The following is an 18,291-nucleotide window of genomic DNA, read 5'->3' as shown; positions in this document are numbered from 1 at the left end:
GCCTACAACAACAGCCATCATGCTAGCATCGGGATGGCTCCATATGAAGCTTTGTATGGAAGGAAGTGCAGATCACCTGTTTGCTGGGAGGAAGTTGGAGAACGGGCCTTGGCAGGACCCGAGCTAGTAGAGATCACCAGCAGGGTGGTACCCATAATCAGAGAAAGAATCAAGACTGCTGTAAGCAGACAGAAGAGCTATGCAGACGTCCGTAGAAGACAGTTAGAGTTTCAGGAGGGGGATCTGGTATTGCTCAAGGTGTCTCCAATGAAGGGAGTGGTTCGCTTCGGGAAGAAGGGTAAACTAGCCCCACGATACATCGGACCCTTTGAAATCTTGCAAAAGATTGGGAATGTGTCGTACAAGCTGGATTTACCTGCTTCGATGGAAAGAATCCATCCGGTTTTCCATGTTTCAATGTTGAGGAAGTTTGTGTCAGATCCGAGCAAGGTTCTTAGTGAGCCTGATGTGGAGGTCCAAGAGGATCTCACCTATGTTGAACAGCCAGTACGGATCATAGACACCCAGATCAGAAAGTTAAGAAACAAGGAAATCCCGATGGTGAAAGTCCTTTGGAACCACCACAATATAGAAGAATGTACCTGGGAGACACGGGAGTCCATGCTCCAGCAATATCCCCACCTCTTTTAAGGTTGGTCCCTATGTGTTTTATATGTATGTTATGTGGTTTGCTATGCATGTACTAGTTGAGGAACATTCGGGGACGAATGTTCTTAAGGGGGGGAGAATGTAATACCCGGCTAGACTCCGGTATCGGAATTCCTACCGTCCGGTGGAATTTCGGATGTCGGGAACTTCTAGAAGGGTAAAGACATGTTTTATAAAATGTTTTCATGAATTTTAATGGTTTTAAAGTATGAAACTAAATGAGTTTTTGCATGAAAATAGCTTTGGAGGAAAACCCAGGTTCGGCCGCCGAAAGTCAAGTTCGGCCGCCGAACATGCATGCGTTTTGGAGGCACGTTAGGCCCCCGAAAGCATGAGTTAGGGAAGTTCAGGTTCGGCCGCCGAAAGTCAAGTTCGGCCGCCGAACATTGCATGGATGCGGAGGCACATTCGGCCCCCGGACGTGGCATGGCCAGCCACCTATAAAAGGGTCCCTTAGCCGAAAATGGGCGAGCTTTTTCTCCCCATTTCGGCCAAGGTGAGCATTCCGCCATCCTTCCCCAATCTTGAGTTTTTCCTTCCTTTTTCCATGATCTTTACAAGTTTATAACTTTGGTTTTGAAGATCTTTGAGCTTAGAACGAGTTTTGGAGCTTGGAGACCAAAAGTTGGAACTTCTCCCATCTCCAAGTTTAGATCTCCTCAACCCTCGATCTTCAAGAGGTAAGAGCCGATCTTAAGCTCAATGTATGATTTAAACAAGTTTTATGAAGTTTTAAGGGGTAGAATGCATGTTAGGGTATATGTTGAACCTATGGGTTTTTGATGACTTTTTGAACAATGTAGCTTGATTGTGTGTGATTGAAGTGTTGTAGATGGGGTATATGCATGTTTGAGGCCCCTAGGAACTTGTATGCATGCTTTGGTTGAAAAATATGCATGATTGGTGAGTTGGAGGCGAAAATGCACAAAGGAACCGAGTTTCTGCCCTTTGGCAGAAACCAGGTTCGGCAGCCGAAGGCACTTTCGGCCGCCGAACATGGCTGAGGAGGCAGGCCTTTCGACTGCCGAAGTTGCCCCCGAAAAGAGACTTTCGTCTCTGTCTGGCACTTTCGGCCGCCGAAGGTGCCGCCGAACCTACCTGAGTTTCGTCTCTGTCCATGAGTTTCGTCTCTGTCCAGGACTTTCGGCCGCCGAAGGTGCCGCCGAAAGTGCCCTGTTCAGCCACTTCATGCATATCTCTATGTGATATTTTCAGGATGTTTTAGGGGGTTTTTGGGGGATATATTAGAGTTATGTTTATGTATGTTTGGTCCCTCATTGGAGTCCACCTGTGTAGGTTCGGACCCGAGGAACCAAGGACCCCAGCAGTGAGCCAGCTGCTACAGAGGTTGTCAGAGTCAGCCAGAGGTGAGTGGAACTAAGCTTAACCTTTTAAATTAAGAAATGAAATGCTTTTATCATGTTTCATGCATCATGATCATAATATAGGTTGTTTGCATTAGAATTCACGACTATGCCGCATTGTATTGTTGTGATAGATGATAGTGGATGGACATTAGGATGATTCATTAGCCTTCTATATACGAAGTCCTGTGGTGCCCATAATAGGGCCGGGCAATACGAAGACCTGTGGTGCCCATAATAGGGCCGGGCAATAACTCCGAGTACGAAGTCCTGTGGTGCCCATAATAGGGCCGGGCAATACGAAGTCCTGTGGTGCCCATAATAGGGCCGGGCATGGAGTTGAGGGATTTTTGAATCAGTCCATCCGTGGTGTGATTTGTTTGTGCAGTGACGCATTTCATGATAGCATGTTTTAAATATTCTTTTTATAGTTCTACTCACTGGGCATCTAGCTCACCCCTCTCCCCTAACCCTCAGGTTTGCAGGTACGGGATAGATAGAGAAGGCAAGAAGAGAAAAAGTCATATGTATGTTGTAATACCCGGCTAGAGTCCGGCGTCGGCATTCCTGTTTACCGGCGGAATCCAGGATGTCGAAGTGTGTTATGTGTTCCTAAGTGTTATTATGTGTGTTGTTAGTTGAAGTGAGTTGAGTTGGGTTAAGATTGGAAGAGAAAAGTCTATGGAGATGTTTGCCAAGTTCGGCCGCCGAAGGTAAGTTCGGCCGCCGAAAGTGCCCAATGTTCGGCTTCCGCAGTTCAGATTCGGCCCCCGAATGTTGCATGGTTTTGCATGCGATTCGGCAGCCGAAGCTGAGTTGCTCAGCCAACTAATGAGCATTCCTGAGTCAGCATTTTGGACAGGTGTTGGCTCCACACCCTGTCCAGAAGCTTGGCCACGTCTCCTATATGGTACAGCTCCTGCAAGTGTGTTGTTTTGTTTAGTGTCAAAAGTTTTGAGAGGTTGAAGCAAAAAGCTTAGGTTTGAGAGTTTATGCGTGTGAAGAGAGTTGATTCATTTTCTTGTTCAGATCGTTCATCTTCTTCTTGACTACAGGAGGTAAGTGAAGATCTTGAACATGTTTTACTATTTTACAGCAGTGTTATGAAAGAAGGGTAGAGAGGCATGCTTAGGTGAAAAGGGTGTTTTTGATGGTTTATGCATGTAAGCATGATTATGTGTTCTGTTTGATATGTTTGTTGGGGTTTGTTAGGTAGTTTTGGACCCCTGTGATCATATACGTGAGTATATGTGTGTTGAGGAGTTGGAGTATATATGGTTTGAGTGGTTGAAGGGAAGGAGAAGATGGTTTGCCGTTGAAGCTGAGTTCTGGATGAACTCAGGTTCGGCAGCCGAAAGTTCATTCGGCCGCCGAACCTCTTGCATGGTGGCTTAGGCTGCCACAGCTTGCCCCCGCGAGTTTTGCATGTTCGTCTCTGGAGTGCCTTTTGGCCCCCGAAACTTGCCCCCGAAAGGGTTCGGCCGCCGAAGCTTGAGATTCGGCCGCCGAAGGTGCTTGAGTTTCGTCTCTGGAGAGGACATTCGGCCGCCGAACCTGCCGCCGAAAGTGTCCTGTCCAGCTTTCTTTTGCATGCTTTGCATGGATAGTTGAGTACGTTTAAGGGGATTCTTGGGGAAGTTTAAGAGAGTTAGTTCTACGCTTGTTTGGTCCCTCATTTGAGTCTATCTGTATAGGTACAGACCAGAGGAACCAGAGAGAGCAGCAGTGAGTACTGCTCCAGAGGTTCAGAGCCTGCAGAGTCAGTCAGTCCAGAGCCAGAGGTGAGTGGAACTAAACTTATGACTTTTAATTGAATCACAAACTGCTTTTAGCATATCTCATGCATCATGTTTATGCCATAGGTTGATTGCATTAGTATTCACGAATCTGTTGCATTGCATCATTGTTTGGTGATGTGAGTGAATGCTGAATGATCCAATAGTCACAGACAGGAAGTCCAGGAGCCTTTGACTACGCCCTGGCAGGTATAGAGAAGTCCAGGAGCCTTTGACTACGCCCTGGCAGGTATAGCAAAGTCCAGGAGCCTTTGACTACGCCCTGGCAATGGTAAGTACACAGGTGTTATATACACATATACATATATGACAGGAAGACCAGGTGCTCGATTCTATGCCCTGGCACAGAGTTACTGGGACTATGTGGTGACAGGTTTACTCTTGATGTGGCTTGTCTGTGATATGGTGCATTCCATGAGATCATATTTTATTGAGATGTTTTACTGTTCTACTCACTGGGCTATAGAGCTCATCCCACTCCCTTAACCCCAGTTTTGCAGGTTCAGTGTACAGTGTACAGGGACAGTCCAGCAGAGTACAGGAAGAGTAAAGAAATCTGTAATAGCTTAGAGTGGACATGTAATATTAAAGAGATGTAATAGTTGTTGCTTGACCTAGAGATGTATGTTTTGTACATGATCTGTATATGTATATATGTTTTCCTGTATGTGAAAACCAGGCTTAACAGGTATGAGTTAACCCATCTAGAGCAAGCTCTAGTCAGGGATACAGAGTACAGAGTACATGAGTACAGAGTACAGAGATAGTGCATGCACAGGTTAAGCCTTGGTTCAGAAAAGAGTTTTATTTTCACAGAAAATGTATGATCATGTATGAGGTTTACAGGTACACAGAGAGTATAGCAGGCTTGCTACGGGTTCTGGCGGCCTTAAGCCGACCTGAATCCTAGCGCCGGTGACGGTCCATTTTGGGGTCGTTACATATGTAATAGTTAGTTTGTGGACATGACAATTGTATTATGATGAAATGTAAAAATATTCAGGATGTTATGTAATGAAGTCATTGAGGATAGAGTTGTGCTTGACCATAATATTTTGTTAATCCCTTTGTATATACATGATCTTATGCTATGATGTTTATGTAAACTAACTCAACACAGGTTATTTTGCCTTTAAGGCTTGATGAGATCCCACAGAGGGACTATGTTATGTATATGTTCAGAGTATGCACAGGTTGAGTTAGTTGATGACAGTATGTATGAAGAAAAGTTTTAATTTTTATGCATGTTGTTGATCATGTATGGGATTGTACAGGTTTACAGGTTATATGTCAGGCTTGCTACGGGTCCCGGCGGCCTTAAGTCGACCCGGATCCTAGCGCCGGTAGCGGTCCGGATTTCCGGGGCGTTACATTCCTTGCCATAATACTAGCATTCGGCTTTGCTCTTGGACTTCGATCTTGCCCTCGATTTCCTCTTACACCTATTTTTATTGTCTCTATGCTCAGATCTTCCCCTCACTACCAGACCTTCACCTTGACTTCTTGTACCCTTTTAAGCATTGAGTTCTGCTTCTTTAGACCTTGTTGTAGTCTTCACCTCTTCAACCGTGATACTGATTCTTGAATACTTCAGAACCTCCCTCAACTATTCATAAAAGGGAGGCAAAGAATTCAACACATACACTGCTTGAAATTCTTCCTCCACCCTAACTTGAAGATTCTGCAAATCTAACAGCATCTTTTGGAAAACATTCAAGTTTTCCTCAATAGTCTTGCCCTCGTCCATCTTGAAGTTTAAAACCCTCTGCATTAGGTACATTTTGTAAGGTAAAGATTATTCTAGGTAGAGTTTCTCCAGAAGTCTCCAGATTCCAAAAGCAATCTTCTCATGGATCACTTTTCTGAGAATCTAATATGAGAGACACAGAACTATCAAGTTCTTAACCTTCTTACTTCTTTCTCTTCTTGACCATTTGATCGACTCCTCAATCTCTTTTTCTTTGGATCTTTTTTGTTGATCCGAGATGATAATTGAAACAGCCTCAGAAGATTATGAGGTTTCTGAAGTTAAAGAAAGGATTCTTTTCAGAATTAGAGTTCTTGGTTTCATTGATTCATTTTTTTCCTCAAGATTCCATATTTTTTAATCATCATTAAGAGCATTTTGCAGCCCTATGATCTTGAGACTTATCTCGATCTTTTTTTTTCCCAAAGCATGACATCTTCTCTCCCATCAAACTTCTCAACATCAAGTTTCTACATCGTTGATGCCATTCCTTTCTCAACCAGACTTCAAGAAAACTAATAGGTGACGAACTCCTCGCTCACAAACCTTGCTCTGATGCCACTTGTAGTTACTCTAATACCGTAACACCGATCTTCAGTGAGCGATGTAAATACAAAATAAGAAAAGAAAGAAAAACAGAGAAGAAGAAAATACAGAGAGTTTTACGAGTTCGGATCGATCTTTTGAGAGGATCGTCCTACATCTCAGAAGAGGGAATCATTTATTCACGAAGAGTTATAGAGAGAGAACAACTACACATAAGCACAAGCTATTACAAATCAACAATGACAGAAAAACAATAATCACAACGCTTTTCACTTTGTGCACTTTTTACACTTTCTCACACACAAAACAGAGGGACATTTGCCCCTTAAATAGCAGACTCAACGACCTTGACCCCAATGTAAAAGACTGAAAAACCCCTCAATTCTTTAAAATGAAGGCGGAAAAATAAAACGGCGTCGTTCCTTTTAATCCTCTCAGATATTCTGAGCACTTTAAAGAATTTGTGTGTCAGACTTTCTAAGCACTTTGAGGAATCCGTGCATTCTAAACTTTCGGACATTTTGAACTTTGGCATCCGGGCTACTCGTGCCCTCGTGAGTCCTTAGGCTTCCGAGCTACTCTCGCCCTCCAGCCTTCTAGGCTACTCTCGCCCTCCAGCCTTTTGGGCTTCCAAGTTCTCAAGCCTTAATGAGACTTTGAGTCTTCGAGTCTTCGAGCTTTCCTTATTGCCTTACAAGCTTCTGAGCATCCAAGCTCTTCTGGACAACTAGCCTACCTTGACAAGTATCTGGACTCTGCTAGTCCTACGAGTATTTTAAGCACTCCAGCCCTTCTCTCATTAGGCCTGCCTTGCTTCCATCAAGCAGGTCGACTCTTCAGCAAAACACCTCATTAACAAGTCATCACACCTCGTTACACATCTTATCATTTGCTAGGCAATCTACTGGTTGTCTGATATTTTTCTGTAATATCTAAAAATTCTGAATTCTTTTAAAAAATTCGAGCACTAGTCCTATATATATATAGTTTTTTTTTTCTTTTTATATCCGAAGTTTTGGATAAAAGGACTCTTTCTCTTAGCCAATATATCGCACTTATTCTTAGGAGTTTGAAGAATATTTGATAGTTGTTTGATATTTGGAAAAATGGTATAATTTTCTACCAATTTTTTCCTCTTTTTCTTGAGAAAATTGAAATATAGAGTTTCCCTAACTACGTATATTAGTTTTACAAATTGTAATTTTGAAAAATAATTTTCTAAATTTAGTCAAGAATCCCTTTATTTATGCAAAGTGGAGTATTTTTTTAAACATCTAAGAAATTTAAAAATAGATTTTTATTTTACATTCATTAATTTTAAATAAATGTTTAAATTTAATAATAAAAATAATTTAAATTATTTATATTATTATTTTTTTAATAAATATTCTCTTTTCTTTAAAGTAAACTCATCTAATTAACATTATGTTATTTCCTATACATTAGATTTATTTTTTATTATTTTTTAGCTATTTTAATAAATAATAATTAAATTATTACCATTTATGAAAGACAATTTAATTGACTCACCGTAAAAGAGAGAAGAAGAGGAAAAGCAGAGGAGAAGTTATCGTTTTGTTAGCTGGTATAAAAAGGTTTTAACTTTCAGATTTTCTCTCGATCTATTATTTTTTTTATTATTTTATATTATTTTATTTTAAGTAATAGTTGTATTATTTTATCAGATAACTGGTATTAATAGTTTTTTATTTTTGTTTGTAAGATGTTATATTTTTGTTTGAAAAAATGTTATATTTAATATCGATAATTCAGAATTGTGTCGTTATGTCTGATGACCAATATTAATGGAGCTTTTTTGCATCTCTTTTTTAAGTATAGTTATTAAATATTAGAGCTTATTTTATTTTGTTAAGCTAGTTGAACGATGACGGTGATTTTGGTTAGCAATGAAAATTCAGTGTAGAATATTATGGTGCTATTCAGTTTGGATTTCTTTTAGTTTATTAGGAGAGTGCATGTTGAATTTTTTAATCTGATTCAATTGTTTTTTTTTTTTTTTGTCCTTCGGCTACGGCTGAGGGTAGGGGGGGAGTTGGGTTGGGTTGGATCTCTACTACTGTTTGGATCTGGGTATAAATTTAATGTCTTTTAGAATGAAAAATAGAGATTTCGAGAGTAAATCTGAAATCTCTTAAATTTATCTAGATTTATTTATTATTAGGTTAAAAATTGAATTTATATTTTCACTAATTTCATTTGATTCACTGAAAATTTTAATAAAAAATAAAAAAGTAATTTAATTATTTATTTTATGACAATTTTGTCTTTAATTTAATTATCTAATTATTTCCTAATATATCAGATCCCCAAATTATTACCAATGTTTGAAGTTTTTCATTATCTAATTATTTCCTAATATACCATATCGCTAAATTATTACCGATGGTTTGAAGTTTCTCATTTAATATATTGATTTTTTTGAATTAACGTGCATGTAAAAATTAATGGATCGCAGGTCTGAAATTTTCAGAATTAATATTTTTAAAAAACTATTTTTAGCGGAAAATTATATATAAATATTTATAGTTTATTTTCTTGTTCTTTTAACTTTTTTTTCTTTTATCAGTACGGAAAAAATTTCTTAAATATCTACAATGCATAATTTTTTTGTTAAAATTTTCCAAACAATAAGTTAATTTTTTTAAAAAATTTTAATTCAATTTGATGACCGCTGGATTCCTTCACCCTGGACCAGGGGCTTGACCACAGCCCAAGGCCCACGACGTAGGGGTCCACACACCTGATATGCATAACAAGCCTGGCTCGTCTTCTTCTTTCATGGCCGGGCTCGGCCCATCTTTCTCACTCAAGCTGGCCCGGCCCGCACAAAGCAGACCCTCTCCACTCAAGCTTAATAATCCGGTCCAACTTTCAGCCCAGCCCAGGATCCGGAATAATATTCACCAGACAGCCTAGCAGATCCGCTCGAACGTACGCACGAGGGAAATCAGAGGCCGTTACGCATGGAGCAGGCGGCTGATACCCTAGTACCTCCAAATCCTCATGGCAGAGACGCGTGGCCCAATCCTGGAGAGACCTTCACACGCCACCAGTAAGCAAGACAATGTATAAAAGAGGAGTCTCCTCCTCAGGAAACTTAGGCCTTATTCTGTAATACAAAACCCTTGTAAAACCCTATTCCATTGGATCTCAGATCATCAATTGGCGCCGTCTGTGGGAAACGAAGGAGATCTTTTCATCACCGGAGTTTTCACTTTCAAAACCCACTGAGATCCACGATGGCAAACCACCAAGACAGTAACCTTAATATTCCAAATGACCTGAGCTCTGCCCAAGACGGACAGCAGTTCTCCTTTTCTAGTCCTACAATGTTGAATAACCAAACACCTATTCCTCTTAATCCCTCGCCAAGCCTGGCAGGGAATACTCCCACCATGACCCTGTCTAACCAAGACATTCAAACCATGGCCCTCCAGCTGCAAACCACTGCTCACTGGTTGGGCCAGATAATGCAACAAAGGGGACTTAGCACCCCAGTAAACACACTCCCAGTAGTGGAGGAACCCAGAACCGATGAACCTCAACCTACCTCTGCCCGCCTCTGAACTAACAACCACGATACCGGAGAAGAGGAAGAACCAGAGGCCCGAATTCATGGGCGAAGGGCAAGAGAGTTGATAGAAAATGAAGAGGTGAACGACTATTCTGCCGAAACAACCAGAGAAACGGGAACCGAAACAGAGGAGGAAGAAAGCAGTTTGGGCAAAAGACCCAACCCGGAAGACGAGAAAATGAACCAAAAGTTGAAAAGGTTGAAGGAGCAGCTCCTAGCCGAGCTAGGTAAGAAAGATCAGAGTCACACCTCCTTGCCTACTTCTTCTCCCTTCTCAAAGTTAATGCAGCAGGAGACCGTCCCCAAAAAGTTTATGATGCCACCGATGGCGGCCTATAATGGAGCTGGTAACCCGAGAGAGCACGTCATGAACTATAAGACCTTCATGGAGCTACAAACCCTGTCAGATGCTCTGATGTGCAAGGTGTTCCCAACAACGCTCTCGGGACCAGCGAGGGCATGGTTCAACAGCCTAGAGGCCGGAAGCATTCAAAGTTTCGGAGATCTGGCCACTCGCTTCATTAGCCGGTTCGTAGCCGGGGTGCCTGCAGATAGGAAGACAAGTTATCTGGAAACAGTGAGACAAAAAGCTGGTGAATCCCTTAGAGAGTACGTCGCCCGTTTCAATACGGAGGCCCTGCAGATCCCCGAGCTTGACGAAGGAAGGGCGGTAGAGGCCATGCAGAAGGGAACAACCTCTGCCGAGTTCTTCGGTTCACTAAGCAGGAAACCTCCGACCTCACTGGCCGAGTTGATGAAGAGGGCGGAAAAGTATATAAGGCAGGATGACGCCTTAGTAACGAGTAGATTTGCCAAAAGGGCGGAAGGAAAAGAAAAAGCCCCGGAGGAAGGGAGGTCGGAGAAGCACGAGAAGAAGCATGGAAAGAGGCCTGAACCGTACAAGCAGGCCTGGGAAAGAAGGGATCACAGGCCTCCTCCTCCTCGGATTCTCGAACCAAGAACGCTCCCTCCTTGGGTTCCAGAGAAACCGACTCCATTAAATGCGTCTAGAGCCGAGGTGCTCATGGCCGTCCAAAATAAAGAGTTTCTCCAGTGGCCTCAACCTTTGAAGTCGGAAGCAGATCAGAGAAATCCTGATAAGTATTGTCAGTATCACCGAACGCATGGCCACGACACAAATAACTGTTTTCAGTTAATTGCAGAGATTGAAAGATTGATAAAAAGGGGGCATCTCAAAAATTTTGTGAAGAAACCGGAGGGGCAGAGGCCTCAACCCAGTCCGGCAGCCCAGATGCCCAAGAGAACTGGAACGGGGCCAGTGAACGATGGGTCCAGTGGGACTATTAATATGATCGTCGGAGGAACTGGAGGACGGATGAACCGTCGAGGAAAGAAGAGAAACCGGGAAGGGGAGACCAGCAATGGCGAGGTCATGCAGATCGTTGAACACTCTCCCATGACCATCGTTTTCTCTTCGGAGGATGCACAGGGCGTTCAGATGCCCCATGATGACGCGCTTGTCATTGAAGCAGTCATTCATAATTTTCGGGTGAAGAAGGTTCTGGTGGATGATGGAAGTAAGGTTAACTTATTGCCATATCGGGTTTTCCAGCAGATGGGAATCCCAGAGGAACAGCTGGTTCGGGACCAGTCACCTATCAAAGGGATCGGAGGAGCACCGGTACTTGTAGAAGGGAAGGTGAAGCTGGCCCTCACCTCGGGAGAAGCACCCAAAGCTCGCACTCATTATGAGGTTTTCTTGGTGGTCAAACTCCCACTGAGCTACAATGCGATTTTGGGGAGGCCGGCGTTGTTCAGTTTCGAGGCTGTCACTAGCATCAGGTATCTGGCGCTCAAGTTCCCAACGGAAGGAGGAGTGGGAATGGTCCGGGGAAGCCAGGAGGAAGCAAGGGCAGTATACTTGGCCACAGTGACGGAACCAAACTCAGCCGGAGAAGCGCTTGATTCGGAAGTTTTGGAAGTCAGGGATGAGACAAAGGAAGCCCGGACAGAGCCCGTTGGAGAGCTGGAGACTTTCTCCCTATCAGAAGAAGAACCGAGTAAGGTCTTCAGTCTCAATGCCGGCCTCACCAAAGAATAAAAAGGTGAAGCCATGGCCCTGATCCGAAGTCACTCACCGACCTTCGCATGGAAGCCCTCAGACATGCCGGAAATTGACCCCAAAGTAATGACACACCAATTGAATGTCCTCCCCGAGGCCAGACCAGTAAAGCAAAAGAAGAGAGTAGTGGGAAGAGAGAAGCAGCGGGCAACCCAGGAAGAGGTGCAGAAGCTAGAAGAGGCAGGCTTTATTAGGGAGGTTATGTACCCACAGTGGCTGGCAAATCCTGTGTTAGTCAAAAAAGCCAATGGCAAATACAGGATGTGTATAGATTTTACCGACCTGAATAAGGCCTGCCCTAAAGATTGTTACCCCCTTCCCGATATTAATAAGATGGTCGACTCAACGGCTGGTTTTGATTATATGTCTTCTTTGGATGCTATGTCTGGTTACCACCAAATCCCAATGGAAAAAACGGATGAGGAGAAGACCTCATTTATAACTGAAGACGGGACTTACTGCTACAGAGCTATGCCTTTCGGATTAAGAAACGCCGGGGCAACCTACCAACGACTAATGAATAAAATCTTTAAAAACCAGATCGGCAGGAATGTCGAAGTGTATGTGGATGACATGGTGGTTAAAAGTTCAACCTTTCAACAACATATAACGGATTTAAGGGAGATATTTGGGGTGTTAGATCAATACAGGATGAAGCTGAATCCAGCAAAGTGCGCTTTCTTCATCAGGGGAGGAAAATTCTTGGGGTACATGGTGAGCGGAAAAGGCATTGAACCCAATCCGGAGAAAGTGGAAGCCATATTGAATATGCCAGAGCCGACCTGTGTAAGGGACGTTCAGAGATTGACCGGGAGAGTAGTGGCGCTTCATCGATTTATGTCAAGATCGGCAGAAAAGTGTTTGCCATTCTTCAAAAAATTGAGGAAGGTCCCGAATTTTGAATGGACAGGAGACTGCCAAAAAGCCTTCACAGAGCTTAAGGAATACCTCAGCTCGCCTCACGTGCTCAGCAGCCCCGCAAAAGGGGAAGAACTCTTGATATACTTGGCAGCCTCAGAGCAAGCAGTTAGCGCAGTACTAGTAAGAGTGGAAGACGGGGAACAGAAACCTGTTTTCTACGTCAGCAAGGTACTCAGAGATACTGAGGTTAGATACTCGAACATTGAAAAATTGGCGTATGCCTTGTTGTTAGCAGTCCGGAAATTCAAAGTTTATCTGGAAGGCCATCAAGGAGTTGTGATGACAGATCAACCGTTAAAAAAGATCCTACGAAGGCCGGAAACTTCCGGACGGATGTTAGCATGGTCCGTGGAAATCAGCCCTTACTGTCTGGAGTACCGACCTCGGACAGCTATAAAATCTCAAGCGTTGGCTGACTTCATAGCAGAATGCTCATTCAACAAGGAAAAGGAAGGATCATCCTCGGAGATGCCAAGCAAAGAAGGAGAGGGAGGATTTTCCCAAGAGTCCAGCTGGAAGCTATATGTAGACGGAGCATCAGGCGCTAAGGGCAGTGGCGCTGGGATAATACTTAAGGGGCCGGAGGGCTTCAAAGTATGTTATGCCTTAAGGCTAGAATTCAAAGCTTCTAATAATGTGGCCGAATATGAAGCCTTGGTGAACGGAATGTTGGTAGCTCTGGAAATAGGGGTAACCGACCTCGAAATAAATAGTGACTCTCAGCTGGTGATCAACCAGGTGACGGGAATATATCAGGCCAGAGATCCCATCATGCAGAGTTATCTTGATAAAGTAAAAGCTGTGGAAGCCGACCTCACGAGCAGAGGAATATTGACGAGATTTCAGCGGATACCTCGAAATGAAAATGAGGAGGCAGACCTGCTTAGTCGGCTGACCAAAGAAGAGTTAGAGCAGCTCCCTGATGAAGTCTACATACAGCATGTTAGCATACCTGCTTTCAAGAAGATAAACACAGTACTACAGGTGGAGCAGAGCCCAACTTGGATGACTCCATACTTGAGATACTTGGAAAAGGGCGAACTCCCCGAAGATAAAGTCGAAGCCAAAAAGATAGCAGCTCGAGCCGCCAATTACCAAGTAATAAGGGGAACTTTATATAGAAAAGGGAAATCCAGCCCTTGGCTCCGGTGTGTGAGTCCGGAAGAAGCTGCAAAGGTAATGGAGGAAATACATAGAGGCCTATGTGGGGCTCACGAGGGAGCAGGGACATTAGCTAACAAAATATTCAGGCAAGGATACTACTGGCCCACTGTTAAAAAAGAAGCAGAAGAATTTGTCCGAAGGTGTGACGTATGTCAGAGATTTGCTAATGCCATCAGGACCCCTGCCACTCCTCAAGCAAGCATATCCAGTCCATGGCCCTTCTCACAATGGGGAATTGACATCCTGGGACCTTTCCCCAAGACTTCGGGGCAAAGGAAATTCGTAGTGGTGGCTGTGGAATATTTTTCGAAATGGCCAGAGGCAGAAGCAATAGCCACAATCACAGCCCGCAAAATGATAGATTTCGTATGGGGGCATATCATCTGCAGATTTGGCATACCAAGAGTACTTATCTCAGACAATGGCAGACAATTTGACTGCAGCACTTTCAGAGCCTTCACAACGAACATGGGCATATGGCATAAGTTCTCCTCTGTGGCTCATCCTCAGACTAATGGCCAAACGGAAGTCACTAATAGAGCTATCCTTCAAGGATTAAAGAAACGGCTGAATGGCGCAAAGGAGAGTTGGGCAGAAGAGCTCAATAGCACTCTATGGGCACTCCGGACCACTCCCAGAGCGCCCACTCAAGAAACCCCGTTTGCACTTGCTTATGGCACAGAGGCTGTAGTCCCAGTTGAATTGCAGATCCCCACTCATCGAGTTCAATTCGTTAGTGAGAACGCTAATGGGGACAAATTACGGAGCAACCTAGATGCTCTTGAAGAAGTTAGGGAAGACGCCCAAGTCCGAACTGCCGCTTACCAACAACGAGCAGCAAGATATTACAATCAAAAGGTCAGAGAAAGAAGCATGAAGGTGGGAGACCTGACTTTAAGAAACCTGGAAGCCACTGGAAAAAGAGCAGCTGCAGGCAAACTAGCACCGACCTGGGAAGGTCCATTCAAAGTGACGAAAGTGGTTAAGCCCGGGGTATACCGAATTGAAGATATGCAAGGAAACCCCGAGCCCCATGCTTGGAACATCCAGCACTTAAAAAGGTATTTCCCTTGAAATACTTGTAAAGAAAAAGCATCGTATTTTGACAAATATGAATAAATGGAAATTGTTTATACAATGAAATTATCTTTGTGAAAACACATTTTTCATGACAAAGAAAAGACAGGATCCCATAAGATCTCCTGGAAAGCAAAAACCGGCGAGGCCCCGAGGTCGTCCCGGAAATTCAAAGAAAAGACAGGATCCCGTAAGATCTCCTGGAAACAAAAAACCGGCGAGGCCCAGAGGTCGTCCCGGAAATTCAAAGAAAAGACAGGATCCTGTAAGATCTCCTGGAAACAAAAAACCGGCGAGGCCCCGAGGTCGTCCCGGAAATTCAAAGAAAAGACAGGATCCCGTAAGATCTCCTGGAAATAAAAAACCGGCGAGGCCCCGAGGTCGTCCCGAAAATTCAAAGAAAAGACAGGATCCCGTAAGATCTCCTGGAAACAAAAAACCGGCGAGGCCCCGAGGTCGTCCCGGAAATTCAAAGAAAAGACAGGATCCCGTAAGATCTCCTGGAATCAAAAAACCGGCGAGGCCCCGAGGTCGTCCCGGAAATTCAAAGAAAAGACAGGATCCCGTAAGATCTCCTGGAAACAAAAAACCGGCGAGGCCCCGAGGTCGTCCCGGAAATTCAAAGAAAAGACAGGATCCCGTAAGATCTCCTGGAATCAAAAAAACCGGCGAGGCCCCGAGGTCGTCCCGGAAATTCAAAGAAAAGACAGGATCCCGTAAGATCTCCTGGAAACAAAAAACCGGCGAGGCCCCGAGGTCGTCCCGGAAATTCAAAGAAAAGACAGGATCCCGTAAGATCTCCTGGAATCAAAAAACCGGCGAGGCCCCGAGGTCGTCCCGGAAATTCAAAGAAAAAACAGGATCCCGTAAGATCTCCTGGAAATAAAAAACCGGCGAGGCCCCGAGGTCGTCCCGGAAATTCAAAGAAAAGACAGGATCCCGTAAGATCTCCTGGAAACAAAAAACCGGCGAGGCCCCGAGGTCGTCCCGGAAATTCAAAGAAAAGACAGGATCCCGTAAGATCTCCTGGAAACAAAAAACCGGCGAGGCCCCGAGGTCGTCCCGGAAATTCAAAGAAAAGACAGGATCCCGTAAGATCTCCTGGAAACAAAAAACCGGCGAGGCCCCGAGCCTAAAAATCCAATTCCGACCTCGGAAAGAGAAAAGCCCAGAGACTCTTATTCAAAAAAAAAAAAAAAAAAAAAAAAAAAAAAAAGAGAGAGACCGATCTCCCAGCTCGGCCATACTTATATTCTTACGACACTCGAAGTCGAGCTCCCAGCTCGGACTGATGATTCACAAAGGCCCAAGACCAAGCTCTCAAACTCGGGTAGACTTATATCCTTAAAGGATCCAGATACGAAGGCCAAAACAGAACGGCCGAGCTCCCTCCATAGCAGGACGCATAAAATATCCTTAGAAGGATAAAAACGGCTATAATCAAAGCCTAAATCAGTTTATCTGAAACAAAAATACGAAGTCACAGCGCAGAAAGCAGGACTAAAAGCCAAAGACTGACATGATAATTGTCATTAAAAAGGTACGAGACTTGATCTCCCAAAATCATCAGCTAAGAGCTGAGCTCGCACATTCAGAGCTCCTAAATGCAATTATATAGTTTACATCACAAATACGAAGATAAATGTCAAGAAATATGAAAAACGAGAAAGAAACTAATATTGCATTACTGACTATTACAATTTATTTCTCCGGCGAGGAAGGAGGATAAATAGTCCTTAAAGGACTTACATCAGTAAGTACACCCTCGCCTGCATTATCTCTATTTACAGCCATCCCCGAAGGAAGCTCGGTGTCTTTGGGACCAGAGCTCTCAACATTAATAGTAGGGGCCACCTCTGACCTAGGGTGGAGGCCATCTTTCTCAGAATCAAGATCATCTTCCTCCGACCCTACCTCAGATTCCTCTGACGAAGACTCAGATGGCCGGTCTATGTTCCTCCGCGAATCTCCTCGGGGCAAAGGGCAATCATCCTCCCCGTATAGCACTGACTCGCCATCTGAGTCCACTTCGCGCCTCCGAAGCTCGGCCAAAGGAACATCAGGAGCCTGTCTAGCTTCTCTTAAACCGCGATTGTAGCCAGTTACATACATGCGGTAGGCCTTATCAAGGATAGCCTTTTTCATCTCACCAGAAGCTTTATACTCATCAAGGTGTTCTTCACAAGCCTCAGCCACAAATTCCTTAAACTCAGAAGAGTCTTTATAGTCCTGAAGATGAGCTTCATAGGCCTGATCAATTTTCACCTTCAGCTCATCAGACTCCTGATACTCCGCTATATACTGTTCACGCTTCAGCTGAACCTTCCCTTCGGCATACTTTACCACCTCGAGCAGGGCTAAACATTTACGTTCCAAAACCCTGACTTCATTTTTCAGCTGTTGTTGGCGAAGGTTGAACTCTTCAGCCGTTGAAGACAGATCTTTGATACGTTCAGAACTTGTGCCCAACTCCTGCTCAAGGACCTCCACTCGGGCCAGGGCACTTTCCTTCTGAGCCTTCACCTCGCTCAGGTGAGCTTGAAGTCCCTCAAAATCAGCCTTTAAGGCCTCATGTTGGCGCTGGACCTCAGCCCTTTAGCTTACAGCCTCATCCCTATCCTGAAGGGCCGTCGTCATAGAGGACAGCTGTTTTACAACCTCTACACAACGAGTCTCCACTTCAGCTGCCCTCTCATCAGACTCCTGAAGAACTCTGCGCGTACGAGACAGCTCTGACTCCAGGGATTTGCTATGCTCTGCCGCCTCCATTGCTTTGTCCTCAGCTCTTTTAGAAGCCTCCTGGGCAGAATGCAACTCCACTCGGAGAGTTTGGATCTGCTCCCGGGCGGCCGCCAGGTGGCCCCTCGCGTCGCTGGTGGCAGTCAGGTTCTCATCACGACGCGCTTCCTCGATCCGGCGGTCCACGGACTCCCGGAGAGAGAGATCACGGGCATCCACCTCCATAACCAGGCCTAACACCTAGGACGGAAGAACAATTGTCAAGAAAAGACACAAAGCAAACTCAAACGACAGGTAAAAACATAACTTACCATCAGCAGCATTTCTCCAATTGTGGATCCGAGCTCCTCACGAGAGCGAGATTGGAAGGACACCTGCTCCTTGGTAGAACTGGCCAACTGACCAGTCAGGGCCAGCAGACGAGGATCCGAAGCCTCTGTTATCCCGCCGAACATCCGTTCCCGGAGAAGTGCGGCAACAGCGGAGGCCGGAGACTCCGAGGAAATGCTTGACAGGTCCAGAATGTTGTCAGTAGGGGACGACGACGGAACAGCAGAAACGCCCTTCCCTTTCCCAACGGGAGGAAGAGG

This window comes from Manihot esculenta, chromosome 15, assembly GCF_001659605.2.
Source record: "Manihot esculenta cultivar AM560-2 chromosome 15, M.esculenta_v8, whole genome shotgun sequence".
Taxonomy (NCBI): domain Eukaryota; kingdom Viridiplantae; phylum Streptophyta; class Magnoliopsida; order Malpighiales; family Euphorbiaceae; genus Manihot; species Manihot esculenta.
Note: the sequence above shows the minus strand (reverse complement) of the source record.